Source organism: Poecilia mexicana, unplaced genomic scaffold (assembly GCF_051168715.1).
Source record: "Poecilia mexicana isolate PSO_F unplaced genomic scaffold, ASM5116871v1 scaffold_20, whole genome shotgun sequence".
NCBI classification, from domain to species: Eukaryota; Metazoa; Chordata; class Actinopteri; order Cyprinodontiformes; family Poeciliidae; genus Poecilia; species Poecilia mexicana.
This window is the reverse complement of record NW_028263389.1, coordinates 7,643,957-7,658,332: the sequence shown is the minus strand read 5'-3', so window position 1 is coordinate 7,658,332 and position 14,376 is coordinate 7,643,957. Positions and strand designations below refer to the sequence as shown.

At 40.4% G+C, this 14,376-nt stretch overlaps 1 long non-coding RNA gene across 1 annotated transcript; it reads right to left on the bottom strand.

Moving 5' to 3' along the window:
- Positions 1–10,123: 10,123 nt before the first annotated feature.
- LOC148153348 (uncharacterized) lies at positions 10,124–12,395 on the bottom strand. The gene is made up of 2 exons (XR_015761681.1): positions 12,196–12,395; positions 10,124–10,478 (listed from the first exon to the last, which is right to left on the bottom strand). It is a non-coding gene; the product is annotated as an uncharacterized LOC148153348 (long non-coding RNA).
- Between the last annotated feature and the right edge of the window lie 1,981 nt (positions 12,396–14,376).

Genomic DNA, 14,376 nt, shown 5'->3' with positions numbered 1-14,376 from the left:
TGAAGTTTGGAATGCTGACTAGGAAGGTCAGAAATTTCTGAGCAGGTCAGAGTTCAGTTTCCAAAATGGCTGCCATAGTGAAATCTGCAGTTATGAACCATTTGTTATGAGTTATGATCTGCTGTTTTTTTTTTTGCTTGTTTGTTTTTATTTTGGAAAAAGCAACCTTTAATGTTTAAAGGTACAATATGTAAATAAGTATTGTCTTACAATGCAAATAGTAGTTAGCACCACCATAATTAGGAGATCCAACTGGTTTTGCTGCTTGCAAACATGCTAAACTTAGATGACATTCCTATGTCCGGGCTCCAGCATCTGAGACCAATTGAACACAGCGTTATTACAGACTGGGTAGAAGCAAAGATGAACATTTCATTCACAAGCACTGGGGAGAAAAAAAAACGAAAGAGAAAAAAGGATTATCAATCTTTGATTTACTTACAAACAGTTAAAAGGTACAAGTGTTGTTACCACAGCTCTGACAAAGACACACACCATATGGAAGTTCTCTTCAGGGATCATGTGTAAGGGCCCCAAGCAATGCAAAGTTTGCTTATGTCTCAGGCCAGGTCTGCATTATATTTCTGGTAAAGAAGGCTTAGTGGACTCATTTGACTGTGGTATTTATTGTAACAAGGGGCATTCTGTACTTTTATCTGCATAGATTTTTTGTGTGTACTTTGATTAATAAAAAATAGCATTTATGATTGACTCAAAGAGCAGAAAGGAATTAGCGCACGCTCTACTACTTCACTTTTTTTTTTTTTCCCACGCCATTTGATCAGCGCCTGTCTGGCACAGATACACAACTTTTCATCTGAAAAACCTCTGCATGTCAAAGCTTCCTTAATCAAACGTGTCCCATCCACTTCACACATCATGGGAGGAACGTCTGTGGTCAGGAAGTGTTTAGCTGATACTGCTGAGATCACTGGTAGTCGAAGGGACCCTAATTAGCCCCATAGCAACATCGCTGCATTCAGTCTGCAACCTTGGCCGCGTTTAAGGCAGTGCTTTTTGGAACTGAACTGGAACATACAGGGCAAGCTGTCCAGTAAGGCCCAGATCTGTTCACTTTCACTCACAGAGACACTGTGTTGGAATATGACTCAAGCCCTACTGTCCTTTTATTTTTTCTTTTTTTCCCTTGACATTTAAGCAAAAAAAAAAAAAAAAAAAAAAAAAAAAAAAAAAAGGTGGAGGGGGTTCTGAGGCTGAAGGAGATTTAAGGGATTGTCGGGTGATTTCTTTTATTGCACGGTGCTTTCGGACGAGGAGAGAAGTTTACTTTAGCTGGGGATTAGCGTCCACATAGTGTTGGAAAGTTTTTCCTTATTGATGGAGCAGATATGTTTTGATAGAGGCTGCTGGCGGACTAAACATGTTGATGTTCGAGAAACACTAAGATGGGGGCCAAAGTCTAAGATAACAGCAAACAGATGGTCAGTTTATTAATAGTGCTTTATACAAAACCTATTGTGGAGTCTGCACTCTTTGAGTTGTCTAATTTATTACATCTTAATGTAATAGGTTGTAACAAAAAAAAAATCTATCATGGTTAAATTATAACAAAATTAGCTTTTTTCTTATTATGATAACGAATTGCACCTGAACTCTTTAATTAGAACTGAACTAACTTTACTTCAGTCAACTGGTGCTGACGTTCACAATGCAAAATGTAAACAGCAGTTGTGATATGTTACATTTTGATGAAGAAACACAGAGACAGTTTTTAGTTTTTACCCAGTTTTACCCAGTTTAGTGTTAGCACTCATGCTAAAGTCAAACTTGCTAACAAGTATCATCACCCATTCAGTCTCTGCCAATCAATTCTTATCTCAGCTGCTGATGTCAGAGAAAATATTTAGGAATAAACTTTAATAGTGTGATTAAGGCTAATGACATTGAGACAATGCTTACTGTGATCTCTCTATTTCAAAATCCCACACATTTTATTAATAAAATATGTATGACTAAAACATTCCTGTTTTAGTCCAGGATGTGGAAGTGGAAGTGCTTCACACTTAACAACCTATGAGGCTTTTATTTTGAAGTAAGACAGGAAAAAGTTTCAGTTATCGCTTTTAAATAGAAGATCTGGCAGAGTTTTTGGGTACTTGGTAGAAAAAGACAAGTTGACTGGCAAAATGAGAACTATTTGTAAGTACTAGGAGAATGAAATGACTTGGTAACCTTTAGCTAATACAAAAGCTTAAGTTAGGATCTGCTTCAGCTTTCAATTGGAGCGAAGATAAAGGGCTATTTCACAGTTTTAAAGGAATCTGGAAAGCAGTTCTGTAGCTTTAGATGAAAATCCGAAACCTTCCGGATGGGCTAACCTGTACCTGTTAAAAAACACTTAGCATGGATAATTTCAAACACAGTTTGATATATATTTAATTATATATATATATATATATATATATATATATATATATATATATATATATATATATATATATATATATATATATATATATATATATATATATATATAACACATTTAATTGGATTAAAAAAAAGCAACCCTAAATAAAATATTTCATTTTAAATTTTCCTGAAGAAACCCCCCCCCAAAAAACAAAAACTCTTCTCACTGTCATGAATCTAATATAATGCATACTGCTGTTCGGGAGCTGGTTGTCTTTTACATGTCTTCTACTCAAACACAGTTTTTGGTCGGGTGATCATAAAAATAAAAATAAAAAAAAATCAGTTTAAATTCGACTAGTTTATTTAAGTGTCTTGTTAAACTTGCTAAACTTCCATGTTTTACGCTCACAAAATAAATAAAAGCATCCACCCAAGTAAAAATAAGTAGAAACTATTGCGCGCATTTCATTGGTGAAATTCTGACAGTGTGCTTTTTTAACGTAGTATCCAAATAAGTGGAGCTCCTCACTTCGTTTTCTCCAACCCCCCCCGCCCAAAAAAGTGTTGGCTTAACAATAAGTGGCTTGGACAAGACGCTGGCTTCCTCTAAATGACATTTGATACGGCTATTGGTGCAATCGAATTATGTGACTTTAAAGTTTTCAATGGAGCGCAAAATGGATAATTGTCCTCAACTCTGACATCAGCCGTCATTTGGGGCTCCCAGACCCCCCTCCTGACACCACGAGGGCCCCCTCTGCCCACTCCGAGGGCCAGGACTCTGAAGCGACGAGAGGTCAACGACTTCACTAAATCGGCCTTGATTACTTGAGACATTAGGTAATCGATTAGAAAACATTAAGCGGCTTTGAATAAACAAAGGAACTCCTGATAGGTACATACAAACTCGGCAAGTCGACTACAATTTGGATTATTATTACTTTTTTTTTCTTTTTAAACGAGAGGATTCGATTATTTTAAGTTTTTGCAAGATTTTCGATAGAATACGTGCTTTGCAAATATTCTAAAGTCTATTTTGTACGCTTTGAACCTTTTGTTAACAGTTTCTCGCTGTCATCGGGAATTGCCCTCCCGTCACTAAGCAAGTACCGATGTCTGAGAAATAATAATAATAATAATGAAAAAAAAGCACAAAAAAACGACCATTTGCATCCTACCAAATATATGAATAATGAGCGGATTAAATTTGTGTTAATGTTTCCTCACTCGGTTAATGCAGTTTATATTCTGGTTTTAGTCATTCTTCCTCTCTCCTCTCTCTCTCTCTCTCCGTCTCTCCCTGCATCCTCTGCAGTCAGCCAGGGGGGGAGTGTCGCCCCGGGCCAAACATATGCTTCTTTCCATTGCACTAATCCAAATGCAGCGTGGAGGAATAATTGCTCGAGTGGCCGTGGCTTCGCAGGGGCTTTGTCCCTCACTGGCTCCCGTCAGCCAGGCACACGCCATTTCAATCAGCTCTGCCACTCTCTTTCTGTGTGCGTCTGTGTCTGTGCGTCAGCCCCCAGACCCTCTTTTATCAAACCAGATTATTATTTTTTTTTAAATAAAAAAGAATGCCTTTCTGTGTTGTTATTGTGGCAGCCAGCTTACGATATAGGGAGACTTAATAAAGACTGTACTCTGTATTGGCCTCTGATAAGCATTCCCTGCAAATTACAACTAACTTTCGTTGAAAATTTCCTATATAACTCTTATTGTTTCTAAACTTTTAAAGTCACACAAACTATATATGTAGATGCATGAACAGTTTGCGAAGTATCGCCTCTGGTTATGTCCTGTTCACGCACACAACGCAGAAGGGGGAAGAGGGGGAGGGGGAGGGGAGTGCAAAAATGCTTTATGTGAATCAGCGCTGAAAAATCGCCGTTGTAAAATGAAACATTTGCTGGGAAATCATATTTTCCCGACAAAAAAAAAAAAAAAAAAAAAAAAAAAGAGGATGGAGTAAGATAGAAAGAGGCACAGAGGTGGGTGATGGCGGCGGCGGTGGGGAAAGCAGCGGAGAGTCGTGGATGTCTGACCGAATTAATAGACATGATAATTTCACACTATTTCATAGTGAGCTATCTGTTCCATCACAGCAAAATAAAAAGGGTCACCGCGCAGCTGTGGCAAACCCCAAGCGTTATTATGAAGTTTGATGACAGACCGCCCCCCCTCTCCTCCTCCAGCTCCCCCCTCCCTCCCCTCCCCTCTTCTCCCTGGTACTTTGCTCCAGGCCAGCAATAGCTCGGGGCCACGCCGGTGCCTCCCCATGATAAAGGACTTATACTGTGTCTGTGCGCGAAGAAAGCCGCAGCAGCTTCTCTCTCTCCCGAACCTAATCAACTCACTGGCTCGGCCCTTTAACGATTGGTATATACCCCCCGCCTCTCTCTCTTGCTCCTTTCTTCCTTCTCAGTCTCTTTTCCCCTGTTAGTTACAGCTCAGTTTGGGAACATTTTTTTTGTCCAACATGTATTATTTGCAAGTGCAATAATAATAATAATAATAATAATAATAATAATAATAATAATAATAATAATAAATAATAATAATAATAATAAAAAGAACCCTGTCAGTTTAGTAGAAATATAAAGTATACTGCAATCAAATTTGGAATATTCTATGTTAGAAACTTTTACTTTCCAATATTTCTCGAGCATTTTATTATTTTATTCTTTATTATTATTATCTTGGTGCAATCAAACAGAATGCACATTTTTATTAAACAGCTATTCTAACAGGGAGTATCTTTAATAATAAAAACAAATATAGAGCTCAAATAATTATTACAATAATGATAGATTCAAAGATAATAAAAAAAACTTCTTAGGGATTGATTGAACTTCTGAAAACATGCTTTACCTGTCTCTTTTATTGATTATATAATATTTGCAGATGAATTCTTTTCTTTTCTTTAATTTGAAAAGTTAACAAGGTAGTAATTTTAAGCAGTGGAATTGAACTCGATGGTAACCCTTATGAAGTGCGACACTAATAATGTAAGCAAAAACAGAAATATTAAGAAAAGGGGGAAAAAAGTGAACTATCTCATCCCTTTAGTTTAAACACTTTTTGACTTTCCAAAGCTCTGCAAAATTGTTATACGTATTTCAGGAAAGTTTCTCAAATCTGAAATGTGGAAGGTCCTTCTTCTTGATCTTCCTTGCATTGCTGAGCAACAACACAGCCTCGGTTTTGTGGATTTTTTTCCCCCCTGCCCTATTTCCCTGTATTTGAAGACATGACAGGTGATGATATGAGGAACTCCCTGATCAGTCACTCCTCATTTTGTAAGCATCTTTTTCACGGCAGCTCTGCTTTGATAGCTCACCACGGATGATGTCAGCAGTTGATCTTTTGGGCCTTGAAAAAATAAAAAATAAATAAAAATTTCACTAGGTAAGAAAACGGTCACGACAGGGCAGAGGTTCAATTAAGTTTTCTGTCATTTCCAGCAGATCCTGCGCGCAGCTGATAATAACGTAATAACTTCACGATAAACAGCTCCGCTATTAGCTCAAAGCAGAGACTTGGATGGCGGCGAGAGTTAGGGAGGCTGGTTTTGGCCTCTTGGAGCCCTGTGAAGAAATGGTTTTGATCTTACCACAGGCTAAACACTGCCAACAGGACTTGACATTGCAGAACAATTTCCCAATTACCTTTTGACATGCATATTGACACAAACGCACAAAACTGTAATTTTCTCTCTGAATTTGTGCGCTTGAGGGGCTCACTTTCATGCCAGTGGATTGTCAGATGTGCTGCTCCCTCCACCCCCCCTCCCACCCTCCTTCTCTCAGAGTATCTCTCTTTGCCTCTCACTGCCATTGCACTTGTGTAAGTGTCCAAAAACAAGAGGAGTCCGTCCTGACAGCTGCAAAATGTGAAAGACCATGTAAAAACACACACACACACACACACACACACACACACACACACACACACACACACACACACACACACACACACACACACACACACATTCTCTGTCAATGTTTACGCAAACTTCTCTTGGAGTATTTTGTTGATTAAAGATGTCAAGCAAACAGTAGCTGGAAAAGAAAGAAAAAACCCCCCCGAAAAGTTTTGTTTCATGGTTGTTTAAAAAGCTTTTAAAAGGTGTAAATGTGATGTGATGGTTTGTCTACGACACCCGTGTGCCAAAACCCTCAACCCTTCCCCAATAAAACTTCTCGAGAGCTCACAAACATCGGTGTCTGTCCGGTTGTCAATCTCGAGCTTTTGGCCAAACTCAACATGCCACTTGACACTGAAATGCCATAATCACTGGCGTGTTTGCTCGCCTTTGAGATGTCCAGGCAGCAAAGAGAGAAGAGTGGACGATGGCCGTGTCATCGCGAGCTTGTCATCGCGGCGGCTTTGATTGGCACATGCTAGGCCACATTACAGGAGCCAGTGTTGACAGAGGGTTACCCTGAGACTTCCAGCCGTCTGCTATGAAGAAGCCCCCCTCCCTGAAACTGGGTCAAACTTGGGTTTGGCTCTGCCTCAAGCCCCTTTACCCCAGCACTGGTCCCAATGCAAGTGCTAGTGGAATGAAAGGAAAGGCCTGAGGCCTTGGATGGAAGGCCACAGCCTTTCCCAAAAAGAAGAAGGAAAAAAAAAAATCTCAGCCAAAGTCATACATGAATAAACCTGACCCTAAAAATCTTGCTTCAAATATGGCTTTAAAGTGTAGCTGATGATTAAATTATTAAGAAAAGTTCTTGCAATTAGGTACAATGTAAGGGCAAGTGTGAATTAGCTCTGAATGCGTCTTTGCTCACTTTCACTTGCATCCACTGTTTTTGTAATTACAAGTAACCACAAAAGAGTGAATTGGAAAGACTTTGTAGTTTGATTTGGTGAATCATTTATGTAGATTGAATAAGAAACAGTTGAAAAAGCAATTAATAAAGAAAAAACAAAACAAAACAAAAACATGGAAGACTGCAAACCTGTCATGACAGAAACCACTGATTGTTGCCTTTCTGGAAACATGCACATATTACAATTCAGAACCACTGGGAGAAGCTGATATCTTACCTGCATTAGATAACTCCCCTTGGATCTACATTTACTCTAAATCCAGATTAGTTGATCATGTACGTTGAATATAAGGGCTAATCCAAGACCAAAGTGGACTCCTTACTGTCTTACAATTAGTTTAAAAAAATGTCATTGGGTTGTCATGAAAACACATTTTTTCCCCCTTAACCTTTAAACCTTGCTCACATTTGAAATGGGCAATTATTTACACAGAAATTAAGGATTATTAACATGAAAAGTGGAGGCAGTTTGAGATACTGTATGACCTTTCTGTGTGAAACATACATGAGAGCAGAAAGTGGGAAAGCATTTCTGGTCAGGACATTCAGCCAACGGAGAAGTAAATCTTTTTAAACATGCTAAAGTTGTGTTCCCTCAAACCGCTTTAGCATTTGTCTATATTGCTTTTCTGTCGTATTAGTTAATCCGATCAGAAGTGCTCTCTGTCTTCTGTTCTCAGTATGTTTCACACAGGAAGATAATTGTTGTCGCACCACCGCCAAACTCCATTTTTCCCACAAACAATATTTGACTTCAGCGGGGAAAAAAACAAAACAAAAACCCAACTACAACGAAAACAACCAAAGGAGTAGTGACTACACTTTCAAGGTTCAGAAAATAGGGCTAGAGGTTTTAGAGATTTTAGGACGTTAGCGTTGCTACATCTCAAAGTAGCCATTAGCATCATAGCAAATCTAGAGTTATGCTAACAAGAGAGTTTGTCTACTGCAGGTAAGTCGAGAAGTGCTTAAAACCGTCTTTTACAGTCTTTAAATTTAAGGTTAAACAAAATACTATTTTAACATTTTTAACATTGTGGCGTAAATATATGAGTTAAAAACAGAATAGAGCAAAGCTTGTTTGGTTAAAAAAAAAAAAGTAGGGATGGATCATATAAAGTTCACACTGGTCTTCCTGAGAAACCACATTAATGACTGTGGCGACAGCTGGTGACGTTTGATATTAGAGTCACATTCAACCACACGTCATTTAAAACACTGCGGTCCCTCTGCTGCGGCTTACCAGTAAAAAAAAAACAAAAAAAAAAAACATGGAAGTAGGTAAATTATGCCCATCATAAAAAAAAAGCATATATTTACAGTAAGAGCATGCTATTATTGAATGCAGCTCGTAAAAAGTAACGAGTTCCCTAAAAATTGTGAGCACCACTGCTATGAAATGCAGGCTGTATTGATTTGGGGGGGGAAAAGCCCCCCCACCGCTTTAACTCCCTCCATGGGCCGATGTTCTACCAAAATGCGCTTTGTCTTCTTCCTGTAGTCACCTAAATTAAAGCAGCCACAACTAAGAGCCGGGGCTGAACGCCAAAGCTTTGCAGTGGCAGCTCCGTGTTTAACACAAGTTCCATTAAAAAGAGCCCATTACTACTACTGAAGGAAACGGTGCCCGGGGCCTCTCTAAAGTGTTGCGAAAACCTCATTGATAATTAAATGTTGGTTACCCCCGGTATGCATCGCTCCCGCGCTTTGCTTACCAATCAAACCTCCGCCCACCACTGCTGCCAGAGCAGCTCCTTCTCCTCTGTGTTTATCAAAAAAAAAAAAAAATCATAGAGCTCCCCCTGCCCTCCCACTCCACCTCTAATAGGTGCCAATTAGAACCAATGGGGGCTCTGGGGTTAATTATTCCAAACACGTTATTTGATTGGGCATATTTAAAGCGGTGCAGAGAGAGAAAAAAACAAAAAAACAAAAATAAATAAAAACAGAGAGCAGGGTCAGAGGTAGATAAAAGCTTCGTCTTTGTTGATGTGCAAGCAGACAGTGACAGACGTGTCCAAGCTGACGTCAAGCCGTGCAGACTGACACAACCGCCAAAGCGTTTTCACATTTTTACGATGCTGCGACCTCAAACCTACCTAGAGCTTTTCACTTGGATTTTCATGCCGAAAGCAGTGCACCATTACGAAGTAAAAGGAATGTAAACGATAGGTGGTTTAACGAAAATAAATAAATAAATAAATAGATGTAAATCTGAAAAGATTGCAACCAAATCAGCCAATTCTTTGCAGAAGCACCTGCAGCTGCAAGTCTGACCGTGGCATGTCTCTTCTAGTTTTGCCTTCCATTTCTGTGCAAAGAACATGTTTGCTGCTGCTTCTTTTTTTTGCAAAGACTCTGAGTTTGATGGTGGGCATTGTCACTGATTTTCAACTGAATTTAAATCTGGGATTTGACTAGACCCTTCTAGCATATGACTTTGGATTACTATGGTAATCCAAAGTCCATAGTAATCCATTCCATGGATTCCATGGTGCTTTTGTTTTGCTGCGCACTGTGTTCTGCAGGCAGGTCTAAAACTGAAAGCAACCAAGTTTCGTCTCACCTGACCAGAGATTCACTGCTTTCTTTCAACAGTGTTAGGATTTTGTGCGTTGTAATAAAGTGGTCGTGGAACTCAGACGCAAACCACACTTTTCAGATTTTTATATATATATATATATATTTTTTTTTTTTACCCTACAAATTTTTTTTTTAAAAACTTAACAATTATGCTACAAATTTTCCAGTGCAAATCTCAGTAAAATGCATTTATATCTTTGGCCATAATGTGACAAAATGTAAAAAAAAAACAAAACTTCAAGGAAACGTTTATCCAGCACAAACAGGACATTGCACTCATTCATTGTATTCATTCTCTGGAAACTTGCCCCAACTCTAACCACAACTTATAATTCAAACCTTAACACTAAAATGTAATAAACTTTAATGATTTACATTCCAGGGCATAATTTGAATCAGGGGAAAAAAAAAAAAAGAAAGAAAAAAAGGTCTCGCTCTGAACTGCTCTGGTTGCAGAACGGCTGCCAGTTGATTTGATTAGGATCCTCACATCACAGTATCCAAATTCTTACTTTGCATGCTCGCTCATAACAGCTTGTGTCGATCTGTCAAGGTCATGTGAAAGCACAGGCTGCCTGATGAGGGAAGGCGGCTTGTTAATAATTCGTATCACCAAATTATCGGACTAGCGCGGATCAAAACTGCGGCAAATCCTCGCTGCCGAAGCAAGACAAACAAAGCCAGGACCTGTGGAAAGAAGAAGACGGAGAAGAAAAAAAGAAATCGTTACTTCTGTTTCATGTGAAAGACAGGGTGCATCTCCATCAATAATACAATAATAATGTGAATGCGAGGAGGGAGGAGCGAGCGGGGGCTCGCCTTGAACAGTAAACACTGGAAGAAGTATAAATTTAACAACACAGAAAACCATAAACACAATGAGTGCTATAGGTATCTGATTAATGACGGGTAAATAGATGATAATCATTACTCCCAAACAGAGCATCTCGCCCCGCTCCTCCGCGAAGAGGCGAAGACATAAAAGTAAGTTGAGAATGAAGCTTTTGACAGGTTGCTAATGGATTGCTGCAGGCCCATCTGTTTCACTGCAAATGGATAAATGGCGGGGTTTTGATTTTGGTGTTGAAACTGTTACCACTGTCACTGTAAACAATAATTGTCAAACATATTTACCCCGCAATCGCTTTAGCAGATGTTCCGCTTTTTGTTTCAAGCTGCTTTTTTGTGTGTTGTATCTCCCCTCTGCAGACACACCACATGCCCCATCACCACCACTGCTGCTGCGCCCCCCCCCCCCCCGACCCTCCCCCCAACACCCCCAATCCCTCCACCACCGCCGCCGCCAAACTGGAATATTGAGCAGGTATTTGCAAAAGGTGCTTCAGGGCACGGAGTGCTAGGGATTGGGGTGGGGTGGCTAGGAAGAGGGGAGGTGATGGGGGTGGAGGGAGTGGAGGAGGAAGAGGGGTTTTGGGGGGGTGGAGGTGGGGATGTAGGGAGGAGGAAGAGATTATCTTGGCCCTTCATCAGCGGTTCAGCCTCACACCTCCTCCTCTCCTCCTGCTCCTGCCCATCATGGAGCCCTGAGGGCCCGGGGAGGCGGCCTTGTGCCTCGCAGCCATGCAACCTCTTTATCACTCTAATCTGTTAATTGTAGGCGCTCAATTGGCACATGGTGGCTTTTTATTAGAGCCTCCCAACATTGACTAGACTGAGAATGTAGAAAGGCTGGTGTGACTCTTATCTTTGCTTTTTTCCCCCCTTGTTCTGTGCCCTGTCTTTAACTCGCCGAAAACAGACGTGCGCAACGCTTCACTCACAGAATTCTCTACAAAGACAGACCGAGAAATCCACCATTCGGACTTTTACTGACCTACGCGAATTATCGGCTTTCTTTGAGCTCTGAACTTCAGGTTCTGATTTTAATTGATACTTTTTCTTGGTTTTTTTTTGTAAGAGGAAAAAGAGAGGAGAGAGAAAAAACAACAACTTAGGTTTCTTGTCATTTGACACGAGCTGCAGTTCTGAAATCTACAGAAGTTTAGAGAACCAGATTCTCCCAACATATATTCATTCCTGAAAGGTGCATCACAGAACATGCTCCTGGTTGATGTATTTAAAGACTTAAAATGATAGGAGTTCTACCATTAGATGGGTTTGAACAGAAGGAAAAGAAATCAAATCTCTTCAGAGCCGATCGTGTAAAAATCGGCCGATTCCCCATCTCTGGCTGTTTGATTGGTGCATCTCAAACTGAAACAGAAGTAAACTTGCAACGGCAGTACTGACAAAAAAAGAAACGTTTTTCCCTCATCAGTATGGCTGTTATTTCAGCCATAAAATAACAGAAATATTCATAAACACATTTAAAAATGTGGCCCTTCTCCATTGTCGAGCCCCAACGCATCTGCTTCTCTATGTCTTGGCCCCTGGAAGTCTTCACCTCACGATGAATGCTGAGATTCATCAACAGATTTGATCTCGGGTGTCCTCCCCGCTCCGTCCTCTGTTTTAGTGCGGCTGGATTCAAGGAGCTGATTCTCTTAACTCCAAGGAGACGCTGAGGAGCTCCAAGTCCCGTCCCTTCCCCGCCCAACACACCGTCCTGTCTGGACATGTCCTTAACTGACTGCTCCACATTCAGAGTCTATTTAAAAGAAGAAGAAGAAGAAGAAGAAGAAAGAAAAATCAAAGAGGGCGGGGATTTCACAAGCAATCCAGGTGACACATTCACACACCGTTTGTGCTTTCTGCACCCCAAACAATGACTGTGTTTGTTGTCAAAAGACTGATTAGGGGGGCAGAAAAAATAAAGAGAAAAACTCTTCTGACTTTCCCATACGTGAACAAAAAGCCTAACAGCAGAAGAAATTCAGACAAGTGTCTGCGTTTCCACAGACAGTGATCGCAATATCAGCATCATCCTACCAAGGGCGTGCGGCAAACTCATGGAACAGTCAAATTTTGCGCCACTGAAGGAGAGCACAATCTTTTATTCAAATGTGTGAAGTATTTCCATTTATTGAAAGACAACGAAGTCGTTTGCAAAGAAGTCAACGTTAAAAATGGGAGATTTGCATGTTCGTGCGGGGTCACAACTCCCGAGGTTCGTTTTGCGCGTCGCCCAGGTTCAGAGGGAGAGCTCGGTGATTGATGCTTCCAAATGTTTGATGTTGAAGTGGCGAAGTGGGGGCGAGGTTATAATTTCAGCAAAGTTTTGCCTCGTGAATTCCACTGAGAAATGCGGGCCTACAACTTGGTGACAGAACAACGGACTGAGCGATTTATGGCCGGCTATTAACAAGTCCTGCTTTCGGGCCCCCACGCTGCAAACAGGTGTTTTACGAGTCCGCCCCCGCGCTGACACACGTCCTGCTGTTTATTTCAGCGTTTCCATTCCGTTTCTGAACCTGGCGAAGGGTTAAAAAAATGAAATACCAGAAGGGACGACAGCTTTAAGTTAGGGAGCTCGTCCTACGTCGCCTTGTTAAAAGTATTCCAACCGTTTTGTCATGCTGCAAAAACAGACGTCTTTGTGTTTTAGTAAAATTTTGAGTGACGGACAAAAACAATGTAGGTGTCTAGATGAATATGAGCTAGTCTTCTTTGCATTATTTGAGGTCTGGAAGCACTGCATCTTTTTCTTGTTTTCTGCAAATAAATACACAATTTTTTGCTAGGAATTTCAGAGACGTCTTGTCAGTAGTTCATAGAATAAAAGAGTTCCTTTTGCTCAAACATAGACCATAAAAATTTAAATTATGTGCAGATTAATGACTGTGCCCACTCCCCCTTTACTCGGACACCCCAATACCTGTGATGTACTCACAACATCTGGCCTTTAAGAAGAAATTCAAAGTTCAGTATGATAACAACAGTAAAAAAATATAACCAGTCACAATTAAAGGGTTTAAAGGTCAAACACCTGCAATTCCAATAACACACACTGACGTAGACAGCTAAAATGTGACCAACAGTAACAGAAGAGAAAGAGGAAAAAAAGCGAGGGGAAACTACAGAGTGAAGAATAGAGGCCTATGGAGATAACCGGTGAAAATGTGTCATGTTGAAGCCCGTCCCTTTTCTGTGTCTTCGACACAGTAGGTAGGTTAAAAACAGAAGAATTAATGGGCAACATTGGAGTTGCAATAAACGGCATCGTAGGTTTCCCTCCGCCTCAGCTGCAACAGCACAAATTGATTTACGCATAAACACGTCAGGCTCGCCTTCATTAGCGCAGCACTTATGCCACCAACAAAGCCACCCAGTGTCCTGGGCGGCTTCGCGTTTCCTTCTTGTGTTATCACTCGTGTCAAATTTGCCGATTTAAAGCATGATGAGAAAAAAAAAAAAAAACTGGGGGAAATAAAAGCATCATGATGACAAATTGAATTTAGGCTGAATTTGTCTAACATATTTAATTTTTCACAGCGAGGAAAGACTTTTGGCTGCCAGCATCAATACAGTCTTTGTTTGAGCATGTTGCTTGGGATCGTATTTTGTGCTTAAAATGTAGGTTTGTCTCTTTGTTCATTTTTACTCCGAGTCCATCTTTGAGAATGTAACGATCCGGTCTCTAAGTCCTCGTAAAACTCTGCGTGTCTACATCGGAGGTTGTGCTCCA